The sequence below is a fragment of the Primulina eburnea genome, chromosome 18 (assembly GCF_022965805.1).
Source record: "Primulina eburnea isolate SZY01 chromosome 18, ASM2296580v1, whole genome shotgun sequence".
Lineage (NCBI taxonomy): Eukaryota > Viridiplantae > Streptophyta > Magnoliopsida > Lamiales > Gesneriaceae > Primulina > Primulina eburnea.
Window position 1 is genome coordinate 7,436,071 of NC_133118.1, and position 9,650 is coordinate 7,445,720.

A 9,650-nucleotide genomic window follows, 5' to 3' on the forward strand; every position below is an offset into this window, starting at 1 on the left:
AAATTCACACTTACTGAACTTCGCAAATAACTTGCGACTCTGCAAGGTCTGCAAAACTGTCCTCAAATGCTGGTTGTGCTCCTCATGGCTCTTCGAGTAAATAAGAATGTCGTCAATGAATACTATGACGAATTGATCGAGGAACGGCTGAAATACTCGGTTCATGAGGTCCATGAAAATAGCTGGGGCATTGGTCAATCCAAACGGCATTACTAAGAACTCGTAATGCCCGTATCTGGTCCTGAAAGCTGTCTTATGAACATCTGCATCCTTTACTTTCAGCTGATGATACCCTGATCGAAGATCTATCTTAGAGAACACGGTAGCTCCCTGCAACTGATCGAACAAGTCTTCGATTCTAGGCAACGGGTATTTGTTCTTGATCGTTACCTTGTTCAGCTCACGGTAGTCGATGCACAGCCTCATGCTCCCATCCTTCTTCTTTACAAAGAGCACTGGTGCGCCCCACGGTGAGAAACTAGGGCGAATAAATCCTTTGTCAAGGAGCTCCTGAATCTGCTGTTTGAGCTCTAACATCTCAGCTGGAGCTAATCTGTATGGCGCCTTGGAGATTGGCGCTGTGCCTGGCGCGAGATCGATTGCAAACTCCACCTCTCTCTCTGGTGGAAGACCGGTGAAGTCATCAGGAAAGACGTCTGGAAATTCTTTGACTACTAGCACCTCTGATAAGGATGGAGTGGACACGTCAGGCGCTGAAATAATACTAGCCAAAAAGGCTTGACATCCCTTGGAGATCAAACTCCTCGCCTGCATGCATGAAATCATGCGAGGAAAGCTTCTCCATCTGGCTGGCTCAAAAAGAAATTGCTCCATGCCCGGCGGTCTAACTAAAACTGACCTCTTCTGAAAATCTATCAGAACTCTATTCTTAGTCAGCCAGTCCATTCCCAATATAATATCGAACTCTGGCATCGGCAGTAGGATTAAATCTGCGTATACTAGGTGGCCATGCAGTTCTAGATCAATATCTCTGATCACACTGGTAGCCAACAGTTCTTCCCCTGACGGGACTGTCACGGAGAAGTTCACGTCTAGGCCTATGGACTTGAGGTCCAAATGATTGGCAAACGTCTCCGATATGAAGGAGTGGGTGGCTCCTGAGTCTATCAGTGCAGTTGTAGCTAATCTCTTTATGAAAATATTCCCTGAGAAGCGTTAGCACAACACAACTTATACCCCAAAACACTAACAAGCTAGTAACCCAAATGTATTCAAACAATATTAGCATCCTACTCATCTCAAATAAAATTCCACATGCAAGGCGACGAAAAGTCGAGCTTAGGTAGAAAGGTTACCTGTCAGTAAAGTAGTGTCTGGGTCCGCCTCCTGTGCATGCATGGCGAATACCCTGCCCTGGGTTGGCTGCTTCCACTGCGGGCACTCCTTCAGCATATGATCTGTAGCTCCACACTTGAAGCACCTGCCTGATCCATACAAGCACTGTCCCGGGTGTTGACGATTGCATTTAGGACACACGGGAAAGGCAACGGGCTTCTGAGGCGCCCCTTGCTGCTGAACTGGACCCTTGCCCTTTGGTGGTCCCTGATAAGGCTTCTTCGCTGGCGGCCCCTGATACGGTTTCTTAAAGTGGGGTCGCTGATTCTGCTGTTGATGGTGAGGCTGTGGTGGAGCCTGATAGGGCCTCTTGCCCTGCCTGTCAGCCTCAATATCTCGCTGGTCCTGTTCTGCCGCCAAAGCTCGGGACACGGCGACTGCATAAGAAGTGGGACCAGCTACTCGGACGTCACGGCGTAGGATCGGCCGCAGACCATTCAGAAAATGCCTCAACTTTGCTTGGGCATCATTCGCAATGAGGGGCACGAAGTGACACCCCCTCTCAAACTTTCTCACAAACTCTGACACGCTACTATCTCCTTGCCGCAGCGTCATGAACTCGTTGGTGAGTCGGGTTCGTACTTCCTCAGTGAAGTACTTGGAGTAGAACACCTCCTTGAAACCATTCCATGGCAGTACTTGTAAGTTGACTGCCACTGATGCACTCTCCCACCACAATCTGGCGTCCCCTGTCAGAAGGAACGTGGCACATCTGACCCTATCTGCGTCGGTCAGTTCCATAAAGTCGAAAATCACTTCGATGGATTTGATCCACCCCTCAGCTACCATCGGGTCAGTGGTACCCGAAAACTCCTTCGGACTCATCCTCCGGAATCTCTCATATACCGCCTCAGGTCTAGGCCTCTCCTCGGGGCCTACAGCAGTCTGGTTCCTCGCAAACTGTGCGAAGAATTGCGTCATACCAGCAAGCATCTGAGCCTGCATATCTGGTGGTGGAGGCGGAGGGGGATTGGCCCTCTCCTCCTCTCGATGCTCTCTGTCCTCAACTCGGTGTTCCCTGTTCTCATCCCTTGTTTCCCGGTCAACCAAACGTCTAGGAGGCATACTGTTCCAACAATTACCCAACACGTAAACCCAACATGCATGAATATAATACCAATAAGATGCACGTAAATCGACTTTAAAACATAGACGTGATGTAATAATGACTTAATGCATAATACATAGCATAACTCAAAACTTTAAAACTTACAGACTTGAGGTGTGACTTCGAGAGCTTCTTGCGACTGGCAGTAGGCGTAACCCTTTACAAGAACACCGCTCTGATACCAACTGTAACGAACCGTATTCTTTACTACTATAAATTTGCGGAAAAATTAAAAATTTTCTTAAATAAAAGAAAACATAACATCGATACGGTCGTCACTCATCAATCATAAAAATATCTTTAAAATCAATCATCACAATTAAAATTTTCTAAAAGCAAAGCTGTCTCAGAATGTCTCACGATCCAATCATAAATCAGAGTATTTTAAACTTTGCATAAAAGCATAAACTTTGCGGTCCTCGGGTTAGCCTCCCGCCTAGTCCAAGCCTGCCCCTTGGTCGCCACCTCCCGTCTCCTCATCCACACAATCACCTGCATCGATCAAGGCTAGTGAGTCTAAAGACTCAACACGTATAAACTGGAAGTAACGAGTACTACATAATAAAATCACATGCAACTTTAAAATAGGACATACATAACTAGAAACTTGACATACGTACAAACATAACTAGACGTGCCATAACTTAAACTTTCATAAACATACTGCATACGTAAACATACATAACTTCATCAATTTTCGTAGAGGATGTTTCAAAGCAAGTGACCCGTAACATAAATGAGCCTGATCAGACTATACCACAGTACTGGGCTGACAGGGACGTATCCACTGCCGCATACATAAGATCCCTGTTCATAATTTAACAGGCCAGTTGATCCACGTTCATAATTTAACGCTTCACAACCACGATCTAACCCGTTCATAATTTAACGGGCGGATTGGTCCCCGTTCATAATTTAACGCTTTCCAATCCTAACATAATATGGTCACAAGACATTTAGCATACCTCAAAACTTAAAATATTTTCTTGCACGTCAACATACTTACTTGGCGTTGAGGGATTCGTTGGACTTCGATCGAGGCCGTTGCTGCACAAACTAACATGAAATTGCATACTTAACTCGCATAACTAAAACGTAGGAATCGCACTTAGGACATCCTAAAATTTCCCATGACACGACCTTGATAACCCTTGCACTAAACCATGACATCAAACCTCGAACGTGATATAATATTTTCCCAAAAATGTGCAGGACACGGACCCCGTACCTACATCCGTGTAAGGGTCCGTGTAGACTCTGGAAGTGGACACCGGAAGGGAGCAAAGGCACGGACCCCGTGTCGAGGTCCGGGTGGACATCCGTGTAGGCACTGGAAAAATACACTAAGTGAAACCCAAAGGCACGGACCCCGTGCCCTCATCCGTGTAGGGGTCCGTGTAGATACTGGAAAAGTACTCCGAGGGGACAACAAAGGCACGGACCCCGTGTCAGGGTCCGTGTACAGGTCCGTGTACCCACTGTGATCGCGAACTTACGAAAATTCTGAACACCCAATGCTTATTCTTCTAGACTCGCTTACACGGACTATGAAACGACACCCCGAGACCCATCCTAGCACGCTATGGCATCAAAACATTATCGTAACAGTTCCCAAAGCGACGACGCTCGCCCTACGACACATACCATTCAAAACGTGGCATTTGACATTAAAACGTTACCTACGACTTCTAGAGTGTACGAGTACCTATCGACACGAAACGACATGTCAAATAACAACCCAACGTCATAATAACCATACCTAGGTGCAACAACGATCGCCCGTCGATCTCCAACGAAGCCTGCAACAAATAAACTCGGGAACACATATTTTCATAAAAGTCGCAGTTTGAGCAGTCCCACGAAAAACGCCATAACTCACTCAATTTTCGTCCAAAAATTTCGAATCATATATCAAATCGAAGGTATCGAAAAGTTCTACGTTTTTGCCGTTGAAAGTTTTCCCAAAATATGAACAGAAAAATCGCAGTTTTGACATGAATAGAAAAAAACGAGTTTTAGATCTAAAAATTTTCCTTCGAAATTGATCCGATTCATGATCCGCTCAAACTACTAGCATCATACATAACTTTTACGCATAAAAACAACGCAACGCATAATATGACTTGATCGATACAGAAAGAACAGATTATACGTGCCTTTTAATATTTAAAGATACCGTAACGACGACACCGAAGCGGAGATGGAGCGAGGCTTGATCCGGGACGAAGGCGGCTCGATTTTTCCTTGAAAATACCCAACGAAAATCGCTGGAAATTGAGGGGAAGGGGGGGCGGCTCTTTACAAGTGAAGAACCCTAGCTTTTCTCTTAAGAAAAATAATAAAACTTGAATGAAATTTGTGTGTGTGTGAGTTTAGGCGCTAATCAGTGTGTGTAAAAGTGTGTGTGTGCGTTTTTTACTGTGTGTAAAAGTGGGTTTGTGTGTGTAGCATATATTTTTAATTTAAAAGTTGCTAATTGACTAATGGCAACTTAATTAAAAAAATACTAACTTTCCCCCAACTAAACACAACTTTAATAAAAATAAATGGTACAAATGCTAGACTTAAAAATTTAAAAGTCTTAAAATTTCTAAATAAATATTTTATACTTTAAAATATTAATCATCTCATAACATACTAATTTTAAAAGTTTTAAACTCTTAAAATTGCTAAATACATTATTTAGACTTAAAAGTGCTAAAACTCACTAAATTATTTAAAATACCCCCAAACTCAACTAAAATAATATACCATCCTTAAAATTGCCAAAAATCGTCCCCGGGTCTTTTCCTCAATCCCGCCTCGAATGATCGCCTGAAACATGAAACTCGAAAAACATTTTAACGTGCATCGCATAAACATAATTAATTTAAAATAATGCATTTAAGTAAATCATGCATCGCCAAAACTCATTTAAAATTTAACTGATTTAATAATTACATGAATGCATGAGTTATACGTGTATTAAATTTGGGGCACTACATCACTGGTGCTCAAACTTTCATAGAACGCATGGGCAAATACATATGTAACACGGTGGAAAACATGGAAAGAATGCATGCTGAAACCATCGTTTTCAGACATGCTATATCAAGAAATCACAGTAACATCATGCTTGCTCAAACTGATATACTCAACCGAATCACCGAGCATGATGATCTCTTCCGATCATTTTCCACTTCCTTGGAACTTATGGATGCCAAGATTGATTCTCAAAATCAATCTCTCACTACACTGAATGATCGCATCTCTTCTCAAGCTCCGTATCTGGAGATGCTAACCAATGGCATTCAGAACATATCTGGAAGAATGAATGATCTCTTGGTCCATGTGGTTGCCGATGATGCCAAAAAGAGGGAAGATAGAAGAGATCCAGCAGAAGCTAGGCAATCAGAAGCTGAAACTGAACCTTCAGACAGAAGACTTCAAGATCCTCAGAATGAAGAAGTCATCTACAGGGATATTGAAACTGATTGATTATTTACTTTGATACTTTATTGACATTATCCTTTTGCTTAATGATTATCTGCTTTATTTATCGCTTTTCTACTGTTTAGATTTTGGCATCACCACAAAGAGGGAAATTGTTAGACATGAATTTTATTGTGGCGATGTTAACTAAAACCAGCAGACCAGAACAGTAGACTAACTTATCAGAAGCTACTGGTCTAGTAAAACTAAAGCAGTAGAAAGGATAGAAATACAGAACCAGTAGAAGACGTTGCCTAACGTTACTACTTTAATTGTTACCGTTAAAGTTCCTAGTACTAGTATTAATTGCAGCATTAAATACTATACGGAGTCATTTAATGCACTTTACCCAATTAAGTATAAAACAAGACTGATTGTTTTATAGCTTTTCTGCAGGAACCTCTTTTGGTAATAAAGCTGATTGTATCAGTTATCTGAAGGCATCATCTGATTATGAACGTTGAACTCAGTCGCTTATATATACATGGAACAAATCCTTATACGATACGACACTTCGCTTAACATCATTTTCAAGGATCAAAGCTATTTTCACTGATCAGACAATCTCGAAATTCCTTGAGTACTTAGAGTTCAACACAAAGAAAAGTAGCACACGCTTCATAGCTAATATCTGATCTTTTGAAGATCATCTTGTGCTACTGATTCTTACACTCTTCACAATCTTTACATCACTTATACTTTATCAGGAAGAGTTTGTAATCTGAATAGAGTCTTTTCAGAACTTTGTGTATCACATTATTTGTGAGTTGAGTAACTAAGAGTTTCAGTAGGCTGAGTTGTAAGTCCTTCTGAAGTGGGTGTGTACAAGAGTTGTACTGTAATTTCCAAAGTCTTTTAGTTATACCTTCTGGAAACAGAAGAAGGGGAGACGTAGAAGATTTCATCTTCGAACTTCCATAAACAACTGCTGCCTACTGTTTTTATTGTCTTTCAATTACTTCATCAGATTGTTTCCTCACGTTTTATTGTAATCTAGGTGAAGGTATACGCACAAGATAAACTAATATCTCTAACAGGATTTTAGTATCTCATCAGAAGAAGAAGAAAAACGAGTAGAGTTTATTCACCCCCCTCTAAACTCAACTTCGATCCTCAACATTCAGTAATTGTTTGTCTATTATATTTGGTATACTCTAAGGCATAGTTTGGTACATGGGATAAGAGAAGGATTGATAAATAATCCTCCTTATCCCATGTTTGGTATCTTTTTAAAAAGCTCATGATAATATCATGGGCCCTTGATAAATAATTTTTTAGAAGGATAAAATATCCCTAATAGAAGGTGTGATAATTTTAATTTAATGATAAAATAAACTACAAATGACTTAATTACCCTCAATTTATAAATGATTTTTTTATAAATCTATGCTAGTAGGTAGAAATTAAAATCAAATAAATATTTTATATATTTTTATATATTATATAATATGATAATTATATAAATGAATTCGAGATAATTATATAAATAATTTTTATAAATTTCAATAAAATTATTAATATCACTCGATTAACCTTAAAAATTGATATTTGACTTGACTCACAAAATCAAAGGCTCAATTATCATATTATATAATATATAAAATTAGGTAAAAATAAATAAATCATGCAAGTACTATCGGCACATGAGCAAATAAAAAATATGACTCAAGCAACAATTTTGAAATTATAAAATTTATTATGATAAGGTTAATTTCGTCATTACAATCTAATATATAAATTTAATCACTCTTATTAAAATCATACCAAACATTAAATATAATATCCTACATCTTCTTTATCCTTAACTTATCCTTATATTATATATCACATGTTTATCCTATGTATACCAAACTATGCCTAATTATATAGAAAGACTATCGGCTACTGGCTGCGAAATTTAATAATGTTTAGTTAATCCTTTTAGGCTAGTTCATCATCAAAAATTAAATGTTCTAACACGTTCTATTAAAACAAATTTATCCATTGATTTTCTTAATTTTGCATCCGAGTATTAAAAAGTTGAGAGTTGGTACAATGACAAATTCCATTGGACACTTCTTCTCGATATATATGTCGCGTCAACAACTCATAAGCATCACATCTTTTGAAAATTATACGGTGCAGTGCAATATTTTCGTTGTGCAAGATTTTCTCCTGATAGAAGCATCACCTTCTGAAAATATTTAGTGAAAATTGACGATTGAAGTGGAGGAACATATTGAACCACTACAAGAAATTTCTCATTCAACAACACGCAAAAGACAATGTTTTTATCAGAAACCGTTGTTTTTTCCGTTTAACAACGGTTTTACTAAAACCCGTTGTCTTTTTGAAATTTGTCCTTGTCAAAGACAACAGTTTTTAAAAAAACGTTGTCTTATATGGGTCAACGACAACGGTTTTAGCAAACCGTTGTCTATGGGCGTGCATTTTGGTTGCTAAGACAACAGTTTTTAAAACCGTTGTCTTTGTACTGTTGTTTTATTTATCTACGACAACGGTTTTTGTTAAAAACGTTGTCTTTTATAGGTTACGACAACGGTTTTATACCGTTGTCTATGAGCGGGTTTTTTTAGTAACTACAACAACGGTTTCTAATACTGTTGTCTATGAGCGCATTTTTTAGTAGCTAAGACAACGTAAAACCGTTGTCTATTAACCTCTGTGAAAGAAAACGGTTTTTAAATAGCTACGACAATGGTTTATATAATCGTTGTCTATATGTACATTTTCAGGGCCTAAGACAACGGTTTAGAAAAATCCGTTGTTGTATTCTTAAAAAAAATTGCTTTCATAGCAACACTTCAAATTCTTTAACAACAGTTTTTAAACACTATTGTTAAAACAACCAATATCCCAAATTATCCCCGCTAACAATTCTCGCATAAACACACACTAGTACGCACGTCTCGAGACACACACATATTCCAAACCCTTCTCCCGTCCCCTCGTTTTTCCCATCCGAATCAAAGCCGTCGTCCGTCCGTTCGCCGTCGTCGACGACTGCCGAAGGTAGCCCTGGTCCGGTCAACCTTGATTGCAACGGTAATCGCGAGTTTTTGAGCAAGGCAAGGTCGTGCACAATCGTTAGCTCCCCAACGCTTCAAGGTGAGTCCTTTCTCCTTCGATTTTTTTTCCTAATCGAGTTCAACTGATGATTGTAAATTCAAACAACACTCCCTCAAATCAGAACTAAAAACGTACCGACAAGAAATGAATATTCTGTAAACTTTCCTCGATTCATACCCCTACAGTAGGCAAAAAAAGAGCCTTTCCGATAGGCATCCTGACATATTATTTGCCAACTGCAGGGTACAATGGCAAAACAACAAAAATTGTATAGTTCTCATTAATCTGGTTTTCTGGCAAAAGGGTCGGTGCAATATAAGAAAGACAACGGTTTTTAAATAGCTACGACAATGGTTTATATAATCGTTGTCTATATGTACATTTTTAGGGCCTAAGACAACGGTTTAAAAAAATCTGTTGTTGTATTCTTAAAAAAAATTGCTTTCATAGCAACACTTCAAATTCTTTAACAACAGTTTTTAAACACTATTGTTAAAACAACCAATATCCCAAATTATCCCCGCTAACAATTCTCGCATAAACACACACTAGTACGCATGTCTCGAGACACACACATATTCCAAACCCTTCTCCCGTCCCCTCGTTTTTCCCATCCGAATCAAAGCCGTCGTCCGTCCGTTCGCCG